This window comes from Meles meles, chromosome 3, assembly GCF_922984935.1.
Source record: "Meles meles chromosome 3, mMelMel3.1 paternal haplotype, whole genome shotgun sequence".
NCBI lineage: Eukaryota > Metazoa > Chordata > Mammalia > Carnivora > Mustelidae > Meles > Meles meles.
In genome coordinates this window covers 138,768,580-138,794,265 of record NC_060068.1, presented here as the reverse complement: position 1 = coordinate 138,794,265, position 25,686 = coordinate 138,768,580, and the positions used below count along the sequence as shown (strand labels likewise).

The 25,686-nt window shown below is 43.0% G+C and overlaps 1 protein-coding gene and 1 pseudogene across 2 annotated transcripts in view; both read left to right on the top strand.

Annotated features, from left to right (window-relative positions):
- GRIA1 (glutamate ionotropic receptor AMPA type subunit 1) overlaps positions 1–25,686 on the top strand; it is a 305,105-nt gene that overhangs the window by 115,648 nt on the left and 163,771 nt on the right. The gene's annotated exons all lie outside the window — the stretch shown is intronic.
- Positions 6,836–7,677, top strand: LOC123938823 (annotated as a pseudogene).

Below are 25,686 nucleotides of genomic sequence, written 5' to 3'. Positions count from 1 at the left end.
TTATTGTGTGCCAGACGCTGTATTTGCAGAATTTTCTGTAGAAATAACATGAGGACTACCATAATGTTATCTTTTTACCTAATGGATGTTTATTTGCCTTCTTGTACCAGCAATACATTATCATTTTAATCCAGATCCAGAGATTCAGACGATTGGAAGCTATCCTGCAGTCCCTACAAGCAAATGTCTATTTCCAGTTCATTTTTACTTTTGTTGAGCAGCTCTTCTGGGTCCCAACCCAAAGTGATTGTTTCACAGCCTCTTTCCACTTCCATCACTTTTTGGTCTGGAACTCTAAACTCCAGCTTCTTATTTCTTCCTCCTCTTAGTTTAGCTCCTTCCCCTAGAACTGGTAAATGTCTCCAGGGAAAAAGTTCCAAACATAAGGCTTACCTGCCTGGCTTTCCTCCAGCCTTTCATCCTGGCTCTGTAGTTCTGCACTTTCTTATCAGCTCATCTACATCTTCAAGAAGATTTTGTCCAGCTTTTCTAGTTGTCCTCATTGTAAGCATTTGTCCAAATTGTGTAGTCTCTCAGTTAACACAAATGGAAGTCCTGTGCTCTCTCCTGAAAAATTAACAGGTGTATCTACAATAGGCTGGAGTTGAGCCGTTGTTTCCCCCCTTTAGATGAGGTGTGCATTCTCCCACTCATCATAGTGTCCAGCTGGGTTACTTTTCATTTACATTAACTTAGTCTCTGTTGGCATTTGGGATTGAGACTTTTTCCTTAAATCCTTTCCAAAGCAAAGTAGAAGATAACGTTCCAATAAGGTACTACTTGACCTCCCTTGGTTTATTTCTTCTATGTATGACATTATATAACTGGTAAATGAAGCTAGAGTTAAAAAAAATTTTTTTTGTGGAGGGAGCTCCTCAAGGTTTTATAGGGTGATCATTCTATTCTCCTTGTACCTGAAAGATCTGGGTTGCCTAAGGGGCCCAGGGCTGCCCTGAGAGGACAAACTGCCAGATTGCACTGAGAGCTGGTGTCTAGCCTAAGTCATGATGTGAGACCAGGGGATTATTGAATGGAAGACTGAAGACAGGATGACTTAGAAACAGATGGTGTATATCTCCCTTGGGTGTGGCGTCCACTTCCAGAGCAGCTGGCAGTATCAGGAGTATTAATGCCCTCTGGGGAGCCAAGTAGGGTAAAAACAAAACCGCAAAAGATGAGGCAGAAGATTCAGCTCTCCCTGTCAGTGATCAGGAAACCTACGAAAATAACAGTGGTATTTACCTCAAAGTGTTGTTGTGAGGATTTTTAAAAGTACTGCATAAAAAGTCCATAGAATAGTGACTGGCACATGGAAAAACTAAAATAAAAGCTACTGTCTATAAATTTGTTTTTATTAGTGTAATTAGAGCCCTGGTTTTTTAATATCTGTTCTACACTATCTCATTTAAAGTTCTAAACAAGGTGTCTTCATGAGACAGTTTCTTTCCTGGTTAGATGAGGGGGTTATATTGAGGATTTGGAGTATCTCTGTTGACCCTCCTTTTTTGGGACTCAAAATCTCCACTGTTCTGTGGGATTTGATTGATTGAGGTTTGGATCTCTGAAGCACTGGGCATTCCTTTGGCTAAAAGGGCTTCCTGCTATACATCTCTGCAACCATGATCAAATTCTCTATTGTTTCTTCAGTATAAGACAGAGGTGGAAAACTGATTACCCAGTGGTGACTCCAACTTACAGATGTTGATGGTTCTCACAGAGATTTAAAATAAAAGTCGTGGGTAGCTTTTAAGAAAATCATGGGCTTGCCCATAAAAAATCCAGATACTTAGCTTCTTTAAAAAAGAAAAATGGAAAGATCTGGATCTGCTTTTCACTTGACAAAGTTTGGCTGAAGCTGAGTGAGCATTGGCAGGGGGAAGAGTGTTTTCTCATCTGCCTATTTGTTCATTTTTGCTTCCTGCTGGGCCCCGGAGCCTGCAACTGAGGGAAGCAGTGTGCTTTTCCAGAAAAGATGCCAGACCGGATCTTAAGAGAGGCAGGCGTGCAGTCATGACTCTGCTTTTAACTCATTGTTGGACCTTGGTGGAGTCACTCACCCTGTCTGGGACTTAGTTTCTCATCTGCAAACTGGGGAGAATACCCTCCTTGTCGGCCTGCCAATGATGTTGGGATAAGCTGAAATGGGAGCTTGCGGTCGTCCTTGACTACCAGATGCAGGAAAGTAAGGAATGATTGCCATCAACTGCCATTTGCACCTGAGTTAGGGATGGATGATTCTTACAAGTTCCAGTAGCCAACAATCCTGGAGTGCACTGGAGTGCTGAGAATGAATGGGGAGAGTGTGCCCCATGATATGAAAGCACACAAAATAGAAACACCAGTGACCTTGCTGAGTCTGCAGTCTTCACGGGGGAGCCTTGGGAACATGAGAATCTGAAGGCGTATGAACCAGCTCCATTTTATGGATAAGAAAATTGGGGCCGAAATGGAACATGGCCCTGCTTATCAGTTCCAGCAATCTGTGTCCTCGTACATGTTCCTTAGCCTCTCTGAGCCTCTATTTCCTTGTGTATAAAATGGGAATGTTAGACTCTAGCTTGTAATGCACTGTGAAGATGCAGTGCGATCATGTGCTGTAAGTACCTAAAACACTGTAAATGTCTATTAAACGGCTGTTATTAGCTCAAATCGGGCATATGCTAACTGAACCACTGGTGTATCAGGCAGTAGTTAAGGGAATAAGACATATTGCTAGTGGTTATTTCCTTACCGGAAAAGAACTTTTCATAAACCTTAAGGGGCTTCTCTTACTTCTCATTGCACTGAGGTAACTCAACCGGTATTCTTCCAAGCATCCGCTGCCAGGTTTATATGATATGCAACCATTCGTGCCCGTATCAGCAGCAAGTTTCTGAGCATGGAGGCAGTGTTACCATTACCAAGTGTTTGCAGAATTAGACCAGTGTCCTTCCCCTTCATAAATCCTTAAATGATACCCTTACTCAGCTGGAAAGTAGACATCGGGGCCCAAAGAACACATTTCTTTTTGCTTTTCACTACCTTGCATACTTCTTCTCACCACCACATGTGAATATTAAGGCAAGAAGTGCTCAAGTCCCTATGGGCTCCGGAAGGCTTGCACAAATTAGCATTCTTGGAGTCAGTCCTTCTTTTCAGACTAAACTCCTTTTTCTTTTCCTCTCCCCCCAAAATTTTCTGTTCCGGAGAGTACTTTCTCAGCCACTCCTTTCCTAATGTAATTCTGTTTGATTTCCACAGAGCAGGTCCTGAAAGGAGCCGCTGAACCATGCCTCAGCGAAGCATTTCAATTTCTGAGCACCAGCTTTCCAGCAGGAGCTGCTCCAGATGCATCTTGATATCCAGTAATCACGCATTTAACCAAGATGACTGACATGGCATTCCCCCCCCCCCACTTCCAGCCTACTAGACTTATTTGTCTTCCATGGAAAGGCTCCCCCAGTTTGGGTTCCTGCCAAGTCAGTGAATGTACAAACACGTGCATAAGTCAGACACACCTACACACACATGGATGCCATAGGCACCGAGTCTTTAACTCTGCGCTGAGCATTTAACATTTCATTTCTAGACTTTATGTCTCCACTGAAGTTTTAGTCAGCTCCTTCTTTCCTTATTTCTTACCTCCTTATCTCCCTCTTTCTTTCCTTTCCTACCTCCACTTCTTTGTTTTTTCTCCACTTTTTCCCAGAAATCAGATGTTGTTAGTCATCACAGAATCTTACATTCTTTGGTGTTAAAGGGGCTTGAGAGCATTTTTTTATAATCCTCTCACTTTAGTTGTGGGAAGTGTGTGTGCCAGAAAGGAAACCACATGCCACCGGTAGCTTTCCTTTGCCCTTAGGAAAACTCTTCAACTCTGCTGTGTGGCTTAGACCCTGCCCACTGCCTCAGCCTCCTCTTCTCTTCCCTGTTCACCGGGAACCACAAAAGCCCTTCAGTCCCTGTCTTTGGTCCTTTACACATGCTTTTCTCTCTTTCTGGACAGCTCTTCACACATAGCATATACCACTTCTTCACCACTTGACCTCCTATTTGTTCTTTAAGTCTCGTATTAAGTGGTACTCCTTAGGGGCATCTGGGTGGCTCAGTCAGTTAAGCATCTGCCTTTGGCTCAGGTCATGATCCCAGAGTCCTGGGATCGAGCCCTGTATCAGGCTCCCTGCTCAGAGGGGAGCCTGCATCTCCCTCTCCCTCTACCCCTCTGCTGCCCCCGCCGCCTCCTGCGTGCTCTCTCTCTCATGCTTTCTCTCTCAAATACATAAATAAATCTTTTAAAATAAATAAATAAATGGTTCTCCTTAGACCACACACATACCCTGTTCATTTCCTTCATGGTGTTTGTCATAATTTGTAACTATGTATTTATGTGAGTGTTTAGTTTTTTAGTTGTTTAGTTTTTTGCTTCACTTAATAGAAGCAAGATCTCTAAGGACAAACACCATGTCCTTCCTCCCCCCACATTACTTCCTCAGTACCATACACAGTGCCTGGCATTTGAGAGTAACAACAAACATCAACAATAAATAATAGCATCTAACATTGAAAACTTACTAGTTTCAGGCATACTGTTCTAAGATTTTTATAGGTATTCTTTGTGTATTTAATACTTACAACTATCCTATGAGGTAGATATGATTATTATCCCCATTTTGCAGATGAGAAAAAAATGAATGGTCAAGTCACTCGGTCATGATTATACAGCTGAAAAGTAGCAGAGCTAGTTTCTACCTCAGGCATTCTGATTCCAACACCTGAACACTCACGAGAATATGCTCTGCCTCTATCAGGCACTCCATTAATAGTCACTGAAAGAAAAAATGAAAAATATATCAAAATTGCTTAGTTGCTAAACTGAGGTTAAAACTTAAGCTGTTTGATTGATAATCTACTCCTCTCTCTATGCAGGAAGACAGCCTCTCAGATACCAGCAAAATGCAGTAAAAGAAACAGAAAGACAAGCAAATTAACAAATTAGTCTGTTGCTGATAACTTGGGGTGGGAGGGAGACTTTATGATGTGGGTTGTGGAGTGAAGTGGAAATCATCATTTTAGATTCAGGCAGGACCCCGTAGCAGGTGGAAAAACACTAAATTGGTTGAAGAGTTCTTAAGATAAGGAATCAGGTTCTCCAGAAACATCAAGTGGAATTACGGTTATTATCACTAACAAGTCAGGTGATTCTAATGCTTTGGATGCTGTTTTCCAAACCTGATTTCAAAGTTTAAGTAACCATCAATGTTGTGAAACTACTGATCGGAATTTTAGGAGGAAATTTCTAGGAATGTGCTTTGTTTACTCCTGTGTCCATAGTATGATGGACAGAGCCAGGCACATAGTAACTGTTCAATAAATATTTAATGATTTAATGGAAAATGTACACAAATAAATCTGTCAGCAGGATCTGTGAAATTCAAGGCACAATGAGAAATACAAAGAAAAGTAAGTTGGATTCCTATTCACAGAGAGTTGTTAGTAGGTGGACCCACTAACAAGTATCAGTATTCACCACTACCACTATCACTGGGGATTTGCTTTGTCTGGAAGCTATGGTATGTCCCTTTATCATTAGGTTGTTTTCATACTTGCAACAACCTTAAATGATGGCACGACTTCTACTGTCCATCTCCAGATAGGGAAACTGAGGGTTCGAGATGCTAATTCCTTTCCCAAGATCACAAAACCAGGAACCTGTGGAATCAGGATTTGAAGTCAAGTCCGTTTGACTCTAGAATCAACCATGCCAAATGTATCCTCCCATTATTTCAAAACCCACATCTATGTGTGAGAGACATGTTGAGACTAGAGAGTTTGCAAATGCGGCTTACCTGGGTCTGAGATATTTCCATTCTTCACCTGCCACAATCCTATTTACTGTTTAGGTAGATCCCAGATTCACTAACACTTCCCCCTGAAAGACTTGCCAATCACTTACAACTGGGTTAGCTATTCCCTCCTTTCTGCTCCTGTTGGAAACCTTCCTAAGTCCTGTTCATAATTTTTCTTACCCACATCCCGGTCACTTATGTTTCCTACTTATTAGTCTTTGAGTCCCCCCAGGATAGCAGTTTATCTTCCCAGGGCATATACAGTGCCTGGCACATAGCATATCATTTAATAACAATTTATGGAATGGCTGAATTTTAAATAGAAATTACCATTTTATAGATTCAGGTAATTACACAGCAGCATACAAAGGGAGGAGTACATTCTTTTTTTTTTTTAAAGATTTTATTTATTCATCTGACAGATAGAGATCACAAGTAGGCAGAGAGGCAGGCAGAGAGAGAGAGAGAGGAGGAAGCAGGCTCCCCACCAAGAAGAGAGTCTGATGCGGGGCTCGATCCCAGGACCCTGAGAATACAACCTGAGCTGAAGGCAGAGGCTTTAACCCACTGAGCCATCCAGGTGCCCCAAGGAGTACATTCTTAAGCACTAACTGGAACTTAAGGGCAAAAGACTTTTGAAAATTTGGGGAGGACATGCAGGCAGGGCCACAAGTGCTTGAGTAGACGTACATCTCTGCTGGATGAGTGGAGGGCCACAGGTGGTACCAGAATTAGTATCGCATCTGGAAAACCCTTGCTGAGGAAGCTGTTGTTTGTGGGACTCCATATTGCCCCTACACTGTATCACAGCTCTACAGGCACAAGTCCAGGAGAGACTCAGGACCAGTGGTCCATCATGGTGGCAAAGCTATATATACAGCTAAAATGTATCCAAATTAGGAAGTAAAGCAATCTGAAGGAAATTCAAAACCACAACACTTACTGATCGAAATATGCCATATTGCTTATGCAAAGAATAAAAGGTTTGGGAGAACTTATTCTACTAAATCATGATGAAGGAAGAACAAAAGCCAGGGCAGGCAACCTTTTACTCAGAATTACCTAAAGTGGAACTTCATGCCCACCTGAATGGACTCACTGGTTCTAACACCATGAAGAAATTAACAGCCAAGAATTAAAATCCATGATCAGATGAGTGTCGATGACAATGGAAAGAAAAGAACATTTGAAGAATGCTTCCAGATATTTCAAATTATTCCTCAGCTTACTACTAGCACTGAGGGTATTCTAATGGTTTCAAAATAGGTCATTAAAGAATTTTCAGAGGATGGTATCAAGTACCTGGAACTACGGAGCACACCAGAAGTAAAAAGTACAGACTCTATGAAAGTCTTAGGCCTGTAGCATTGAGGGTATAAACTGTCCAAATAAGACAACTTAGACATTGATGATAGATATTTGATAGCAATCAACAAAGAGGTCGGCCCTTTGGTAGCCAAGGAGACTATGAAACTTGATAAGGAGTTCTGCCTTTCTACTAAGGATGTAGTTCTTGGCCTTGGCCTCAATGGAAACCCTATCACAGGACAAGCAAAAGACTCTTAGAACCTCTTTTAGAAGGTAAAAAAAAAAAAAAAAAGCATGTCTGATGTTAACATTACATCTTTCAGAGATTCCAACCCCCCCCAAAAACAACAACAACAACAACAACAAAAAAAAATTAAACTAACAAACAAAAAACCCCACAAGTACTCCCGGATTTGCTTCCTGACAGAATCTGGCATTGGACATTTCTCAACTCCTCTGAAGGAGGATGCCTGGATCTGGTGACCTTTTGAGGCAACACTCGATACCACATGGTAAAGCTTAGGATTTCAGGTTCTCCAGATAACCCCCTGTCCCTCCTTCGCCCAGCTTCCAGGTTGTAACCCATTTGTAGAGAATTGCTGTTCTAAAAATGTAAATATCATTTAGAAATTTTTTTAAAAAGTTGAGGATCATGCAATTTTTAAGTTTCCTACCTGTGAATGTTTGGACTATATGAACCTAGACAAGTTAGTTTTTTTTCTGCTACCAGCATTTTCATCTCTACCTTTGAGATGCCACAAATCAGAATATTGGGAATCTGAAATGAAGTAATACATTAGGAACTCAGCAGAGGGCTCTGTTTTTTCTAAGTACTCAGATGTTTACAATGGCCACTGCTGCTCCTGTCTTCTAGTATTCTTCGTATCTTCTAGTATGATCATTAGGGAAGCTTGGGAGAGTAGAGCATTTCAGACGGAAGGACACCTCTGAGTAACAGCAGAGATATGATGAAATTTCTTGCCCTTGGGTGTAAAGACAATTCCTGGCAGAGTGAGAGAGGCTGTAGATATTTAGTTCAGAGAGAATGATTCCTCTGAGCCAAGCAATCAAATACTGAGAAAATTAGAGAGCTAGTGAGATCACACTCCATTCCTGCTTTTTAAGAGTTAAATGTCCAAATGAAGAGTCCAGTGTGTGTCTGAGTCCACTGTATGTGTCTGTTCTATTAAATATATAGACAGGGCTCTATAAGGTGGCTGCCATTTTGTTCTCAGGAAGTGGATACATCAGCCATTTGGTTCTCGGGAATATGGGTTGCTGTCTCCTATTCTCTCTGGGGAAGAGTGGTGTGTTATTAGCCACTTTTTATCTAGAAGTATAACGTCAATTTTGGCTTTGTGTCTGGTCATCTAGTCTTTTCTAAGGTAGCTGGAGTGGAAATGTGAAAAGACAGTATTTGGTCCCTGTGACTAGAACTAAGAAGAGTGGGTGGTATGCAAGATCCCCTAATTGTTCTCCTTGCCTTTGATCTTCACTGAGCCACCTCTTTTCAATCTGTAAGATCTTATAGAATTAGCCAACTAAAGAATACTTCAGAGTAGGTCATTCCTTCATCTCCTGTGGTGGGTCTCCACAACCAATAAAACTGTGTATCCTTCTCTTTATATCTACAATTTGAGTTTACCCTCCTTTCTATCTCTTTCTTGCCTTAAGTCCTTTTGATACACTCCACACTTCTATCACCCTAAACAGCTGGTGGCATCATCTGCCTCCCCCCAGAAAAGGTCACATGCATACTATGGTTTTGGCCTCTCTTACTTTCTTCAAACTGTTTTCTTCCACAGAGAATGCCCACATCCTATTATGACTATCGAGAGTCTGGATATGTGTGGGGTAGATGTGGTAACAACTGAAAAGTAACAGGATTATGTGGTTTCATGTCTATTGGATTTTTTTCCCCCAAGAGAGAACCTGTTTGGTTAGCAACTTGGCTTAAAATTTTGTCACTTTAGCAAGAGTATAAGTGGATGGGCTAGAAATCTCTTGGGGCTGGGATGGAGAGTGCAATAGATGGAATCTAGGGTTTAAACTTTCTACTTAAGAATATTACGACCTATGGGAGTGCCTGGGTGGCTCAGTTGTTAAGTATCTGCCTTCGGCTCTGGTCATGATCCCAGGGTCCTGGATCGAGCCCCGCATCAGCATCCCTGCTCAGTGGGAAGCCTGCTTTTCCCTTTCCTAGTCCCCCTGTTTGTGTTCCCTCTCCTGCTGTCTCTGTCTGTCAAATAAATAAAATCCTTAAAAAAAAAAAAAAAGAAAAAAAGATATTATGACCTACGGAGATAGTACACACTCTATCCTATGGATATCCCCGTTTAACCAGATTTCAGACTTTAAACAACCTTACACTGTTGGAAGACTTCTAATATATAAATGTGGAATAAAAAGTTTTCTAAGCCAGATGAAAGAATTGCATCTCTCTTGCATCCTGCAGGCAAATGCATGTTGACTGTAAAACTGTGTAAGTGTGAGCTGTGTGATTTCACGGTCTTTGTCATTGGACTTATTAACAACAGATATCAGATGAGAAAAGCAGCAGGTGAGTGTGAAGTGAGCAGTGGCTGCTGACAAAGGAAGGAGTGACAACAGACAAGGAGGTTAGGACCCAGGGGAGACTCCATGCTCACCAAGGAAAGAAGCCATCTGGACACCAAAACAAATAAAAACAAAACACCCTAGTATCTCAGGAGTCCTTAAGTTGTCATATACACCAATGCTTATGATCATTAATCAGCAACCAGTTATCATATGCCTACGATGTGCCAGATCCCATTCCAGGATATCCATAGGGGAAGTTTTAAAAAGTATAAAATAGAGTGCTCAGCTCTGAAAATATTTATCATCTACAACACTACCATATTGGCCAAGGTGACGTTCTGTATACTAAGCTCTTTTTACAAAAGAGGGCATGTGCAGAGCCTACAAGGAAGTCTTTCTCTACAAAAAATTTAAAATTATTTAGCGGCTTGCAAGATAAATTTGTTTACTCCTTTCTCAAAGATACCATTTCTTGACAATGCTAGTAATGGAAACATTTCAGAATAACAACCTCATAAAGTTGACACAGCCATCTCTCTGTGCAGACTTAGATAACACACGGTCATGACCTCACTCATTCTAGAGGCAGGTCTTAACAGCTTGATAGGACTATGGTCAGAAATACAGTTTGGTTCAAATGTTTTCCCTCCTAACTGTTAACTTATTTAATGAAAGGGCGTGTCTCGTTAAAGGGTATATTTTTCCTGAGATTCTGCAGGGATGAGACCATGGCCCCTATGGGACAGTAGACAAAAGAGTTGGATCTTGAGCTAGATCAGGAACCCCCAAATTCATCCTTGTACTTAAATCATTTAAACTCTTTGGTTATTTTGTTCCATCAAGCCAGTCATTTAGAATGGAAGAAGATCTTACTTATTCCAAAAGGCTGATTTAGGGCATTTTCCCTGGGGAAGGACATCCTCTATAATCAGGCAGTCCCTGGTACTGCTGGAAGAGAAGGATTACTGCCCATGTCATACGGAATGTGTCGGTGAGGGTAATCATGACGGAGGCCTTACACAAGCAGCAGGCAGAACGAGGGCCAACCACTCATTTAAAATGGAAAGGGAATGTGTATGTTTAGCCCACTGCCCACCAAATTTATTTTAGGAGAAGTACAATGAAAGCAGAAGAAAATGAAGAGTAGGAAATGCTACAATTGCTGAGCCTTTCTGGCCTCTTAAAATCTGAGCCGGGCTAGGAAAAAATAAGGTGAGCATACTGAATTTGGAGTCAGGAAATGTATGTTCAGGTACAGGTTCTGTTGTTATACCCTCACTGTTTGACTTTGAGGGCACCATTTCCCCTTCCTAGAGCATTCACCTCTTGCCAGTGACGGAAGGGATTAAATGAAGCCTCAGTTGGTTTTTGTTGTTGTTGTTGTTTTTACTCCTGGCATTCTAGGGTTCAGTAATAAGCTGAAACAAGGATCTTATTTTTTAATGTGTAATCCACAATGAAGTATATACAGTGAAGTGACCTATAAATTCTGCTTAACTCTAAATGTGAATTAGATGCAAATACACACTGAAAAATCAGGGTGAAAATCATTACTCTGTGTAGATTAGGAAGTATAATGTGATTCCTTTGTGGGGAAGAATTAATTTTATACAGGCTGAAGTAAGCATTAAAAAATGTAGGGAGAACCAGACACTACTATAGTCTGGGTTTTCTTTCTCTTTGGTGACATTTTTCTTTTCTATTTTTGTGCCCACGGTTAAGGGATGAATGTCTGTGGGATTCTATATGGGGCTATGGTATAAGCACTTAAGAGTAACAGATCACATGGGCATAGTCATAAGCAATGATACCATCTACGATTTGTATGATCCAGAGGACCTCAGTGTTTATGGTCTCTGATCAACCAAGCATATAACCTACCTGTCCTGAGAGGAAGGAAAATTTAGCCAGTTGTTACATATGAACTTGAGCTGAGAAAATACTTCAGGAGCCCAAGAATTTGTCCTTACTGGGTGCCACCACCAGTGTTAACACTTGACAGATTGTCTTTCATTTAATCCATAGACTAGAAGCTCCCTTTCAGAATACAGTTTTTAAGCATTATTTGCTTCCCTGATTCCTATTAGTAAAATGGGGAAATTGAATCTTGGAGGGGTTAAGTAAGGTCTGACAGCCAATAAATAGTATAAGCTGAGAATGAAAACTTCTCTGACTCCAAGGCCAGTTCCCTTCCACAGTACCACATTGCATTCTGGGAGTTCTGCTTCCACTCTACTTCTGACTTTATTTGGCTATAGTACCTAAAAAAAAAAAAAAAAAAACCACTGATATTCTTAAATCTCGGTCTCTCATCTGTTAAAAAATCATAAAAGCCAGCCAACCAAAATTGGATATATGGCTTCCACTCTTCTTCCATGGTTTGTGTATGATCTTTACAGGGCCACAGTTAAGTCATTGGGAATGGTGCCTCTTGCAGTCATGAAAACATGGTGACCTTGGATTTGATAGGTCCGTGTACAACCTAAAGCTTTGTAAACTGTATTGTATTAACACATCTGCATTGTGTTAAGTGTCCAAAGCTTTCCTTAGGCTGTCAATGAAATCTGTATCCCCAAATGCCTAAAAACCTTCTGATTAGTAGGTCTCCTGATGATGTCTTCTAACTCAAAGCATCTGTAGCAATCTGAAATAAATTAATGTTTAGTACGTGAAGGGAGCTCAAAGGCAGAACTGACACTTGTGTCAGAGACTATGTGGTATCATGAAAGGGACCTGGCAAAGAATTGAGGATTCTGGGTCCTGGTTTACTCATTCAAAGAGAGATGCTAATTCCTGCCTGCCTCCTCACTAAAGCAGTTATTATAAGAATCAAATGTGGTAATATGGATGAAAACACTCTGAAAAAACATAAAGTATCTTGCAAACTTATGATATTAACTGTGAGATATTAAAATATCAAGTCATTTCACTAGTTGTCAACTGAGAAAGGGGGAAAATTGCAGGCTCCATCAGCAAAATTTAGAAACCCTGCTTTTTCATCCTTCAGCAAGGTCCTGCAGCTGATACTTATGTGTAAACTTCCTTGACTTTAATGAGAATTGGTTGCAAACATAGCTTGCAGGATTTAAATGGAGATCACTGTCTCTCTTGGAGCAGAATAAAGAGAACTTCAAGTTTCTTCCCTAGGCCAGAGTGCTCCTCTTGTATCTCCTTTCTGCCCTTAGTCAGTGATTCTCAAAGGATGGCCCAGGACTAGCAGCAGAGCATCATCAGGGAACATGATAGAAATGCAGATTGTCAAGCCATACCCCATGCTAGGTTTCATGGCACTGGAGACAAAGAATATGACCCTGTTTTAAGGAATGCAACCCTCTCAAGATGCAGAAAGTATAGATACCTTTGGTACCCTTGGCGGCTGATGAGCAACAGGATCCAGATTTAAATCATTCATATGTAAAACTAGTTCCGTGGTAAGCGGTCTTCCCTGAGCCTCACGGTTATGGAACATAACAAGAAAGATGAAAAGAGCTAACGTTTACTGAGCCTTTGTCATATTCTTAGCACTATTTTAAGTGATTTTTATGCATTAATGGTACCCCATATTTTAGCTATTTACTGTATCAGGACGTTGACAGGCTCTGAAAATACAACTGTGAAATGTAACTGTCCTCAAGGAGCTCACTCACCAGTGGGGGTTATTAGAAGAAGGGGGCCCATAGCCGTCCCAGCAAGAAGGACCATAGAAGAATCCATTCGGGGGGTTTTCTGAGACCTAGTGGGTCAGGGACACTGGGCTTTATGTGAGGAGAGGTTTCTCAGAGGACAAAACGCCTAATTTTAGGCCTCCAAAGGATGGGAGGAACCGTGACCTCACAGTGGGCAAAACTGGGGTTTGGGGCACGTGGACAACTGCCCTCCGAGTCACATAGGAAGTAAGTGGGAGTGCTGGGACTTGAATTTAGGTCGTCCAGTTCCAAACCCTTTGCTTTTAACCATTAAGGCTAAGCCAGAAAATAGGTTGTATCGAGCCTGTCAATTCTGAGAAATTGGTAGTGGCTTCCAGGCATGCTGATGATGAGGACTCTGAGGACTTGACTGGACTAAACTGGAAGGAATGCCATGATCAATTAGTGATGTCTGCCTTGGGTGCAGAAGAGGGGAGTATGTGTGTCATGCATTTGCTGACCTTGCACTGCAGAGTACTACCTCCGAGACTTAGCACGAAGAGAGACAGACCTGCAGAGCTGGTTCTTATTCATGTCAGATTGTCTCTGGCTTCAAGGAACTTAGAGCTCAACAGCGTCAGCGGGGGCTTATTATATGTTACTAGGAGGTACTACTGACAGCTCAGGATGTTACGAGCTGATGGAGCGTTCAGTGAGAAAGAGAATAAAGTTTTTCTTTTTTTTTTTAAGTAAAGACACTGATTAAGAGTGAAAAACAAACAGCAATAAAGTGCAATCAATCTTACTAATCCACTAATCTTCCAAATTTGTAGGTCAATTCGGTTTTCATTCTTTACCACTATTACTTCCATCAACATGGAAGGTGTTGATATAATAGAAAATGGCACTGTTAGCAAGTAACGGGATCCATATTGTCAGGTCAGCGCCCTTGTGCCCAGGGGAAACTTAAATTTAGAAATGCCACTCAAAAAATATGCATTCAATATACCTGGTGGCTCATCTTTGGAGCAGTATGGAAGTTGATACCAATCAGGGATTGAGAAGGTGGCTCTTTAAGGCAAAGATTACAAGAAGTTAGTGCCAGTTTGCTTCACACATGGTTTATGATGTTGGTAAGATGGCGCATGAGCCCTTTGAAGGCTAATCACATACTGTTTCCCCAGTATAAATAAACCAACGTATGGATTGAAGTAACAACAACTACTGGTTCTCATAATCTAAGGGAAACAAATGAGTATGATCAAATCAGTCAATAGTTGGAAATGACTTCCAGATTAATTTCCTTCGCAAAAAGTCTCTTTCACTTCTCCCGAATGCACCTTCACAATTTAACTGTTACAAGCACTTTTATCCTTGACATTAAAAATGTTTTGAAAATGACTCATGCATTGAATATAGAGACCAAAAGGATAAGATGACCTCTCCCCAAATCCCAAGGTCAGAGCTGTTTGCCATCTGGGCATTTCTCCCCAGGAAGGCTGTGGGGACAATTATCTCTCACTAACCGTGACTTGGCAACCAACGTGCCCCCCCAAGACCCTGGCCGGTGGTTAAGGGCAGCCTTGGTTGTCATCACCTGAACAAGCAGGAGATTAGGACGTAAGCCTCAGCAGTCCCGCACTCTAGGGCTCTGCCTACTTTTTGTGCTCTCTTAAAGCCTGACCCACAGTCATCAGAAACTAGCTTCTCACAGGCTGCCCCTCCCTCAAGGCATTTACATGAGAGATGATGTGGGGGAGCTTATTAAATCCCATCTACCTTATCTTGCTTCGGAAGACAAGATGTGACAGTACCAGAAATCAAAACATTTCTCTGGTCAAGTCAAGCTGACCAGTACAGAATTGTCTCTGATTCATTTCACATTTTTAAACATTCTCTGAAGCCTCAACAAGGAGAGACTGGACAATAGAAGAGGCTCTGGGCACAGACTGATAAGAACTTCACCTTTTCTCATTCCTACCAGGTTAGATAATCGTGCGGAGAACTATGAAAAACAGCCTCTATATACCAGGACCACCCGTCCTACTCTCCTCTATGGACAGATCTCAGCAAGAAGGTGTTCTGGAGTCCAAAGTTTGAGGACACCAGTTTTGATTCCATGTTAAATGGAAAGAGAAGAAGAACCATTTAAAGATTTGCATTTTAATACATTCAGGATCCAGAATCTTCTCCTGTGCAGGGGTCCTGATCCATTCATGCAGCACAGAACTTATGAAGTTAGTTCCGAGAAAACTACCTTATTGGTTACACAATTTATTCATGTTCTTCTCCCTGGTGGGGCTTCTGGTGACACATCTCTATTCTGTGAGCAGGACTGATATTGAAGCTCAGCTGTGTGCTGTCATTTGTCCCATCCTTTTCTCTTTGCTTCTGGTACGTGGGCTGTTTTCTCCTCCATTCCATGGAGAGAGACACAGCCCAGTGCTTTGGGTGGAGCCCAGTGCTGCTGGTAGGACGAGAGCTTGTTTCCATGCCTATTTCTGGCACTAACATGTGTGACTTTGGACAAGTATCTTTCCCTGTGCCAGCAGCCCAGAACTGGCTGATCCGTAAGGAGCCTTTCCAGCCCTAACACTCTAGACTTAGTGGGAACTGGAATTCTGGGTTCAACTGAGTTCAGGGTAACTAACAGTTGCCAACTGCCTTCCTCTTCAGCAGCGAGCACCATGCCGGGCCCTGCAGAGGCTGTGCTCCCATCAGAGGGCTCTGTCTGATAACACGGCACTCACAGGCAAGCAGGGAGTAGGATGAGAAAAGCAAGTTTATGGGTATCTCCAGCACACAGCAGAACACACTGTGTGCTATGAGCAAAGGACAAATGATTATGGGGTCTGAAATCGGCAGGAATTGCATCTGTTTATGAAAAGTCAGAATAACACTTCATGGCATTTCAGATAAGCCATGGCAGAGAGAATTCAAACAGGAAGCAGCGTCGTTTCCATAGCAACATTTACTATGCAGGTAAATGTTTGTGCCAGGTAGTTTGAGCGGGTAGTTTGTGCCAGGCACTGTTCTGAGTACTTTGCACATAAAAGCTCTTTGACTCCTCTCGTTGCTTTGACACAGAAACTATGATTATTCCCATTCTCCATATGGAGAAACTGAGGCACAGACTGTCTAAGCAACAGGCTTAGGCTCACACCACAAGCCAGTAGCAAGTGACAAGTGCCAGGATTCAAACTCGAGTGATCTCGTGCTTAGGTCCACTATCAGCCTAGATCCAGGCTCCACCGACACTCACATACGGGGAGTCTCTGAATCTGGAGACTGGAGAACGCAGAAGGCCTAACCGCGAAGATGAGGCTTGGAACCTAGGGCAAGTCCTCTGGAGCCTCACACTGCCAGTTTCTTATCAGTGACGTGGCAGTGATAAGTGCTTGCCTCACTGAGTTATGATTATTCAGCAAAACAGCAGGATAAAATTACTTTTTAAAATGATACAAAGTCCTATTTAATTTTTAAAAATAGAGGAAAGCAGAAAGAGCAATGTGAACAAAATTTCAGAGGTGGTAGAACCTAAGGTGTATTTGGGTACACATGCAGGGCAGAGTGCTTGTGCAGTGTGCTCTGTAAGTGCACCTGCCAGGTCAGGGTAGGGTCTCTTCCCCATGCCTACACCTTGAGCGATTTCCACCCACGGTCTTGCTTTATCTCATCTCTGGTAGCTACACTAGGCCTTAACTCTGCTCTCTCCATGTGAGGAATGGCAAATCCAGCTCATTTTCCTTGTGCTTTGTATCGCTGGCACTCACTCCGGAATGCCAGTGTGATTCCCATCAGCAAGAGTTCAGTGGCAGCATTTGACCAGGAGGACTGGACCCCTAATCGGCAAGACTAATATAGACATTGGCGTGTCACTTTGAGCAGCATTAGCTCATGTAGGAGTGACAGTAAGGGACGGTCAGAGTGGAGTGGAAACTTGTCTGTCTAGAGACATAGATTCATCCCAGCAATGTCTTTGCAGCAAGATATGCTACCGTCATCGCAATCCGGGCAAGGCAACATCATTAGATGGTACCCAGGTTACCATGGGGACGGATGGGGAAGGTGGAGGGGCACACAGTGGTTCAATCCAAGAAAACGGGAACAGCTCAAGGGATACCCAGTAGGAGATACACTGGACTGGGCTCAGAAGAATACCAGCTGGCCAGATTTGTGGCTGATTGACACTGGAAATGTTACTTCACCCCTCCCCCCCCAGCTTCTGTTTTCTATAAAACAACACAATTGATAAAGATACTCTCTAAAGCACCTTGGATTCCAAAAGCCTGAAAGCGTGCAAGTTATTTTTTTAACCAGAAACTTAACTACAGCTATTCTTAGGCTGCCAACCAGAAGCTACATGTGATTTTTCATGTTCTATGACCTGCAGAGGTAAGGTCTTCAGTTGCACGTGGCTCTTATCTCCGCAGTGGTGGGATGATGTTGTTTACGAAACACCACCAGCAACATGGCAACAGTAGCATCTGTAGCAGCAGACACCATGGTAGCCAGGAGCTGTGTGCTGAGAACACATTTTACATGAATTTAATTCTCAAAGCGGCACCATTAAGTGGATACTGTTACTATTTTTGCAATACAGATGAGGAAGCAAAGATTCCAGAGTTACTCAGTAACTTGTCCAAGGGACAGATGGGATTAAACCTAGTTTGTCCGCTGTCAAACCCTCACTCTTAACCGCTCAGATATCCAGCCAGGAGAGAACACAGGCACGCGAACCTCAGGATCCCAGGTGGCCCCTTAAAGCCTCTCTGCCTTGAAAAATGATTTCTAAAGATTTCTTTATAAGAGTCAGAGACATTATTCCCCAGGAAGGAAGAAGGAAGTGACTAACTCCAGGGTGAGAGAATAGGATAAGCAATTCTTTCCCCAAAGTGAACTCTGATGACGCCAAAGAGCGCAGGCTTGCCTTGGAAGAAAGAGGACCATGGGGACAAGAATGGCATGGGAGAAGGGCATTTGTCTCACCTGCTCAGTTGTCTGAAAGTTGTCCCACACTAGAGTCCCCAACCCTGCCTAACGTTGATCAGTGGCCCTGACCATGGGAAAGGCACAAGGAAAATTACTCTGGAGGAGGGGGGAGTCACAGCTGATAGAGCAGACAGGATGGAGAAACCAGCTGCATGTACCAGCCTCACCTAGAAAGCATCTGTTCCTAAAGTACTATTAAGTGCCAGGTCCACAGAGAGATTGCTAAGACATAGCTCCTTCCTTAACAGAAGGGCGCGTTGTAGAAGATGAGAGACAAATCCAGGCGTGGCTGGCAGGAATGCAAGACACTAAGTGCCAAAATGAGAGTCTGAACAACTTGCTTTGTGTGTAAAGGAAGGACCAGACACAATTAACTCCAGCACAGCTCAGAAAAGTTCTAAGTGCACTAATGGAACTGTGAGCTAGGAGGCCAGGAAGTGGATTGACCCTGAGAGAGGTTCTCACAGAAGCTGTGGTATTTGAGTGGATCTTGAGGCACTGGAAAGAGTGGAGAGGGTGTGATGAAATTCTCATCATGGGGAAATAGGTATGAGGCATGTTGGTTTGTCTGTTGGCTTTTCTGAAGGGAGGATGGCTACAAGCATGGAGTTGAAGTGTAGACTGACCTAGTCTTGATTCCCAGATTGGCCATGTCTGCATGACCTTGAACCCTTGTATCTTCATCTATAAATGGAGATGCTAATACCTTCTTCATGAGATTGTTGTAAAGAATAAAGAAATTAATGCATATGTTTAATAATGTAAATATTTAGTAAATGTTCAATAAACAATAGCTTTTACTCTGTGTTATTGCTGCTGCGAACATTATCTGGCTCCTCTGGGTGAGATCTGAAGCTAACCAGCCACTACTGGGTAACTTAGAATGAACTAAATGCACCTCCGTATTCATTTGCCTTTGCCTTTACCCCCTTCGCATTTTCCCTCTCCCCAGATCCTTGCATAGCCAGTACATCTACCGACTTTGGATCTGAGCTTTGCTTTTCTGTTTTGTGTGCTGGTTTTCTTGTCCATATGGTAGACAAATTACTGGGTTTCGTGTTCTAGCTTCTTCTTCATGCAGTACAGTTCTGTACTGGACGGGGCACACTTTGTAGTATTTTCAGACCCAGGAGCGAATGCACAAGACCACCACCATGGTCCACTTCCTGACCAGGGCCCTTGTGGTCAGCAGCCCAGCCTTGCTGTGGCACCTGTTCATCACCTTGCAGCTGAGAATCATCAGAGAATGTTGGAATTGTTGAGAATTCCCACCAGATCTTTTGTTTTACCAAGGAGAACTTTGAGGCCCAGAAATAGGAAGAGCCTCGTCAAGTTTCTACATTGCGACAGGCAGAATAGGCTGGTACTCTAGACCCCAAGTTGGGGACTGACAGGCCAGTATACCCTGGAGGGTTTCAAATGACCTTTCTGTCTTTTCTGTGTAGACATAGGCCTTGAGGAGGCCAAAGATATGATTCCTTCCCTCCCTAGGCCTCCTTCCACGTCTCTCCTGGCTTTGAGTGAGGCTGGAAGCAGCGGCCCTCCTAGAAGTCCATGTTGCATATGCAGCTCCCTCTCCTACAAGGCATCCTCAGGATGCCTGTCCCAGCACTGTGTGCTGACTTGGGGCCTTCACAGCTTGTAGCCTACATGACAGCCAATGAGGGACAAAGATGGGAAACACTGGGGCACCTGGGTGGCTCAGTTGGTTAAGTCTCTGCCTTAAGCTCAGGTCGTGATCCCAGGATCCTGGGATTGAGCCCCACATTGGACGTTCCACTCGGTGGGGAGCCTGCTTCCCCGCTTCTCTCTCTGCCTGCCTCTCTGCCTACTTGTGATCTCTGTCAAATAAGTAAATAAAATCTTAAGAAAAAAAAAGATGGGAAACACTTTAAACTGCCTCAGCATTGAAGAACTGAGGAACAGGTAGGTAATAGCTGTAATGACTGACTCTGTAGAGAGTTAATAAAAATGAGACCCTAAGGCTTTCCTTCTCCTGCTCTCCTGAGACCAAGGATTTAAGTACCTTTAATCTTAGTGCTGGTGACTAGGTCAAGGATTCTGAAGCCACACCTGGGCCCATGGATATGATGCTGGATATGGGGGCATGGGATCTTATGTGATACATTATGGGGAAAATAAGAACCAAGGAACATTCTAGTGTAATGAGGGAAGGGGACTCATGAACCACTAGTAAAAACTGTGCAAGAGAAAATGAAATAAATTCTACAGGAGAACTACAGCATGTTCATTGTACATGTACAATGTACATTCAGAGGAAAAGGCAGTTAGTTCTTACTCAGGAAGGACAGGACAGACAAGTGAGATTGACCCAGGGCTCCACACTCAGCAGGGAATCTGCTTGAGATTCTCTCTCTCCCTCTCCCTCTGCTCCTCCCCCCACTCATGCTGCTCTCTCTCTCAAATAAATAAATAAATAAATCTTCCAAAAAACATGTTTACATCCTTGGTCTCAGGAGAGCAGAAAGAAGACCCCAGAGTCTCCTCATTTTTATCAACTGTCTACAGTGCCAGTCATCACAAACACTCCCTACCTGCCTTCTTATTTTCCTCAAAATGACTGATAGGTTGAATCAATCAATAAGCTAATTACTCAGTGAATGTCACGGTGTTAGATATGTTAAAAGATGATTCAGCATAATAGTAAGAGCTCACATTGTGGAATCAGACATTTTGAATTCTAGCTCTCCCATGGTTGGTCCTATGATGTCTACTGACCTGTGCCTCAGTCCTTCTTTTATAAAATAATGATAATCATAATCATAATAGTGCATACCCTCTAGGGATGCTACAGAGTTTAAAAGATTGAATGAAATATAGTCTATTTCCTAGCATCAAAGTGCTCAATATATGCAAGCAGCTATCAGCAATACTAGAAATCATTGTCGTCATCATCATTATCATCAGTTTCTTGCCACTGTCATTATGCTGGTGACCAGAATCCCCAAATCCTAAATCAACCCCTCTCTTCCCTTAGATATAAGAGGCAGATATATAGCTGGAAGACCCATGGAAGCTTCTTTCCTCAAGGCAATCACCAGATCTCGGCTCTGGATCTCAGCACTATGGGGACCAGAAAAGACCAACCCAAAACTGTGGGTGGCCAGGGAAGATTTTTGCCCAGTGTCTCAGATAAGGCAGATCCAAGCTTTCCCCTACCTCAGATCTTCAGATAAGGCCCCTCCTACCCATACTCAAAGCAGCTTCAGGCCTCACATCTCCCCAAAGATGTACTCCCAGCACAGATTTCATAGCTCTAGCACCACAGACCACAACTGGCCTTGCCATCTGCATACCTGTCCTCGAGGAGGCACTGGGAAGTGGATCATCCTAAAGCAACAAATGGCCCCAGGAGGGAGGGTGGGTGGCAGCGTGGCAGTGGTGGTGGCTGTATGGCCTGTGTGGTTGTGAGCGAGATCGATAATGTAACCCTCTAAGCTACGTGTAGAATGTATGGAGGAAACCAGAACTTGAAATGTAGACATAGTTATCAGTAATGTGATTGGTGGGAAAGAACTGGATTGGCAAATGACCATGCTTATATAATCCATGCCTATCCTCTTACAGTTAAGGAAACCAAAGTCCTCACTTGAGGGAGAGAGTCCGCTCACTTGTTGATTCACTTACTTGGCACTGGTTGTACTTCTCAATGCTATGCACTAGGTCAGCATCCTTAGAAAAGGAGAAAGAGGTCCTGCTTTCAAAACTTATGACCTTGAATTAAGAGGAACAGATAATTAACAAGCCAACAATCAACAGATGCAGTGAAATCTCTCATAACCAACTTCCATTCAGCCATCTCTTTGGATTAATCTGCATTCTCCATTCTCTCTGTAAACACCCCCAAGGGACACTCTGGGACTTCGTTGGAAATGTGCTAGGAATCAGTTCTGTTATTTCCAAACCTATTTATATATCTGTGTTTTTACTGTATTGGGGCAATGTAACTAAAAATTATGTAAGCTGGTGAAACAAAACTGCAAAACAAAGTTGTTCTCTGTCTTTGGAAAATAAATTAAATACTTTTGAAAGTCGCAAAGATGAATCACCAAAAACATTGTAATAGTAGGTGTAGGTGAGACAAGTATTAAACAACAACAACAACAAAAAAAAAAAAAACTGGGGGAGGGGTGGCTCAGTGGGTTAGGTCTCTACCTTCAGCTCAGGTCATGATCTCAGGGTCCTGGGATGGAGCCCAGCATTGGGCTCTCTGCTCAGCAGGGAGCCTGCTTCCCTCTTCTCTCTCTGCCTGCCTCTTTGCCTACTTGTGATCTCTCTCTCTCTCTGTCAAATAAATAAATAAAATCTTTTTTTAAAAGGTCTGGGGGGAAAAAATCTGTACTTACATTTATTTTGTAAATGTCTTCCAGGTCCCACTGTATCAAAAGATTGATAAATACATGAGCACTTAGGTGTTTTAAACTAAAAGAAAATACCTGCGATGAATCACTTTTTGTGATTCTCCTTTTTAACCATCATTCTCAAGTAATCTAATTGCAGTCCCTATGGCATCAGATAAAAGGGCTTCTACTGTAATTACTACTTGAGTTAAGTGCTATGAAGGGGACAAACCAAATGCTGTGACAGAGTACAGTGGGTAATCTGCTTGGGGTGATCCTTGAAAGATGGGAAGAAGCCAGCCAAGCAGATGTGGGAGATGAGTCCTCCGTACATGGTGCAGCACTGGGGAGGCCTCGGTACACCTGAGGAGCTGAAGCAAATGAGGGACAGGGAAATGATGAATGAAGTTGTTCAGGTCAACAGGACTCAGACTATTGCCTGCCCCTAAGAGGTCATGCAATGGGCTTTCAACTTTATTCAAAGCATTGAGAAACCTTGGAGGGTCCCAGAGCCTTGGCATTAGGACAGGATCCCAATTTCTGAAGAACATTCTGGCTGCTTGTGAAGAACAGAAAGGGTGGGGAAAGAAGCGAGCCAAGTGGAGGCCCGGATAAAGGAACTGATACAGTATAATGAGCAGCAACGTGAATGGTGACAGAGGCATAGGCCAAAGGTGGTAGTGTGGACAGAAAGTGAGGGAGGGAGGTATATGACATCTCTGGAAGGACTTACAGCCATGTTTTCTTTAGTCAGCCAATTCGTATGACCAAACTCACAGCCAACTTTTGAGAGGGACTTGTGATCTGATGGGGAAAACACTCTACCTGAATTCATGCCACGTGATTTTCTCTTTCTAGTTTGGTATTTACTGACTGTGCTATTCAGAGCAAGCCTCTCAACCCTTGGAAGTTCATGTGGATAAAATGAATAATAAAATCCTGTCCAGTCTACCTCTTATTTGGTTGTGTAACTAGAATAAAATGATAGCTTACATGTTTACTGCACTTTATAGTGAATTTAGAACTTTGGTAAACTCACAGAGGTAAGACAGGTACTACTGCCTTCACTCCACATGTGAGCAAACCAACCAACAGTTACTGAGCATCTACTCTATCAAGACGAGGGCTAGTCTCTGAGACTTTAAAAAACAAATGAGACCCACATCTGACCTGCTGTAAATAAGCTCAAAGTCTGATGAAGAAGACAAACATGAAAATGCTAAATTATGCAATATCAAAATAAGTAGTAAGAAAGTGCATTAAAAACTCAAAAGGAGAAAGTAATTTTGTTCTGGGATGGTTAGAAGGCTGCCCCCTGGAGTCTCCATCTAAGTGGGGTCTTGAAGGATGTGTAGAAGTTTTCCAGGTGTCCAGGGGCATTTTTGAGGAATGTGTGCTTAGGGACGGAGACCTGGAAGGAAGTGGTGTGCTGCGTTCATCAGCGTGCTTGGGTCTCCACTGTTTGATGGACCATCAGTAATGAGGCTGGAGGGCTGAATGAGGGCCAGTGAGGCTCTCTCACATGGAGTCCTGTGGGCACATTATGCCAAAGCAGGAAAGCTAATATATGAGCTGCATGCTTATGCTTTCCTCAAATGCTCACAACAGCTCCACATACTGGTATTTGTGCCTTCTACTCCTTCCTTCCTCACTTTCTGTTTTCTCCAGCATTAGCTAGTATCTCAGCTTTTCCCCCATACACCCACTCCTAGAACTCTTCATATTAGTGGAGACATACAAAGAGAACACCCCAGGATAGTGAGAAATGCTTGTATTCTCAGAATTCCTTCCAGAATTCAAGCAGGCTGGACTGGTTTTGGGCAGCAGCTCTCTCATCCTGTGATTTGAGAAACCTTACAGAGTGATTTGAATTTTGTTACAAAGGGAACTCAGTACCAGGAGTGGGGGTGAGCATCTCTGCAGAGAAGCAGCGAGGAGAGTCTCAGTTGGTGGACTGTCTAGGAGACCTGTGTTCCACTCCCCAGGCTAGACAGCGGGCTTCGGGCCTCGCCTCTCCCGTCTGGAAAACGAGAAGAACACTTGTGGAAGTGGAAGAGTGTTCGAGCTCACTGAGTCTCCTATCTCTTAGAATGAGAAAATGAGGAAATGAACTCCAAGAGCAGAAATAACTCGCCTAAGGTCGTGTAGAGAACCAGCAGCAGGCTTGGGCTGCCATTTATTCATTCATTTATTCATTCCATTCACCAAATGTGTTTCAAGGCCTCCCACGTGCCAGGCACTGTGTAGATGCCAGGACTGTAGTGGGAGAGAAAACAGTCACAATCGCTGCCCTATTGGGGGATAGGAAATTACACAGATAAACCAAAGATGAAACTGGATAATCAAAGACAGAGATGATAGAAATAAGGCCCTGCCGTAGAGAGCGCAAAGGCAGGATGTATATTTTAGAGAACGTGGAGACCTGAGGAATGAGAAGCCGGCTATTTAAAGAGGGTGGAAGAGCTTCTTACGGGAGAACAGTATGTGCAAAAGCCCCAAGGCAAAGAAGTTTGGACTGTCTTGAAAGGTAAGAGAAAGAGCAATGAGAGGCTGAGGCAGTGGGAGCATGGCCTGGGAGCAGAGGCAGGATAATGGACGGGCAGGGGGCCGAGCCTGCAGCCTTAGATTTCAAGTACTCTGATTGGTAGACTCTTGATTATTTGTCACATCCCTGCTGGAAAGGAAAGGCAAGTTCATGTTCATAGCAACGTTCTATTACTGGTTGAGCCTTTGTTTTAAATGAGGTATTCCCAGCATGCTTCGCTGATACCACAGATTAGAAGAACAGAAGAAGAAGAAAAAAAAAAAGATTAAGCTTTTCTGTATCCAACTCTCCGCTGGGTTAGCGTTCAGCTCCAGAAATCAGCCAAGGGTGGAGGTCAGGAGTAAATTCAGATATCAGACAAGGTGAGCTTTGGTTTCTGGTGGTGTCATGCAATTTTGAGATCTGGAACTGCTCGTCTTCTCTAGCCTCATTTTATCCCTCCTTCTCATCCTTTCCCCTCCGCAGTGGGT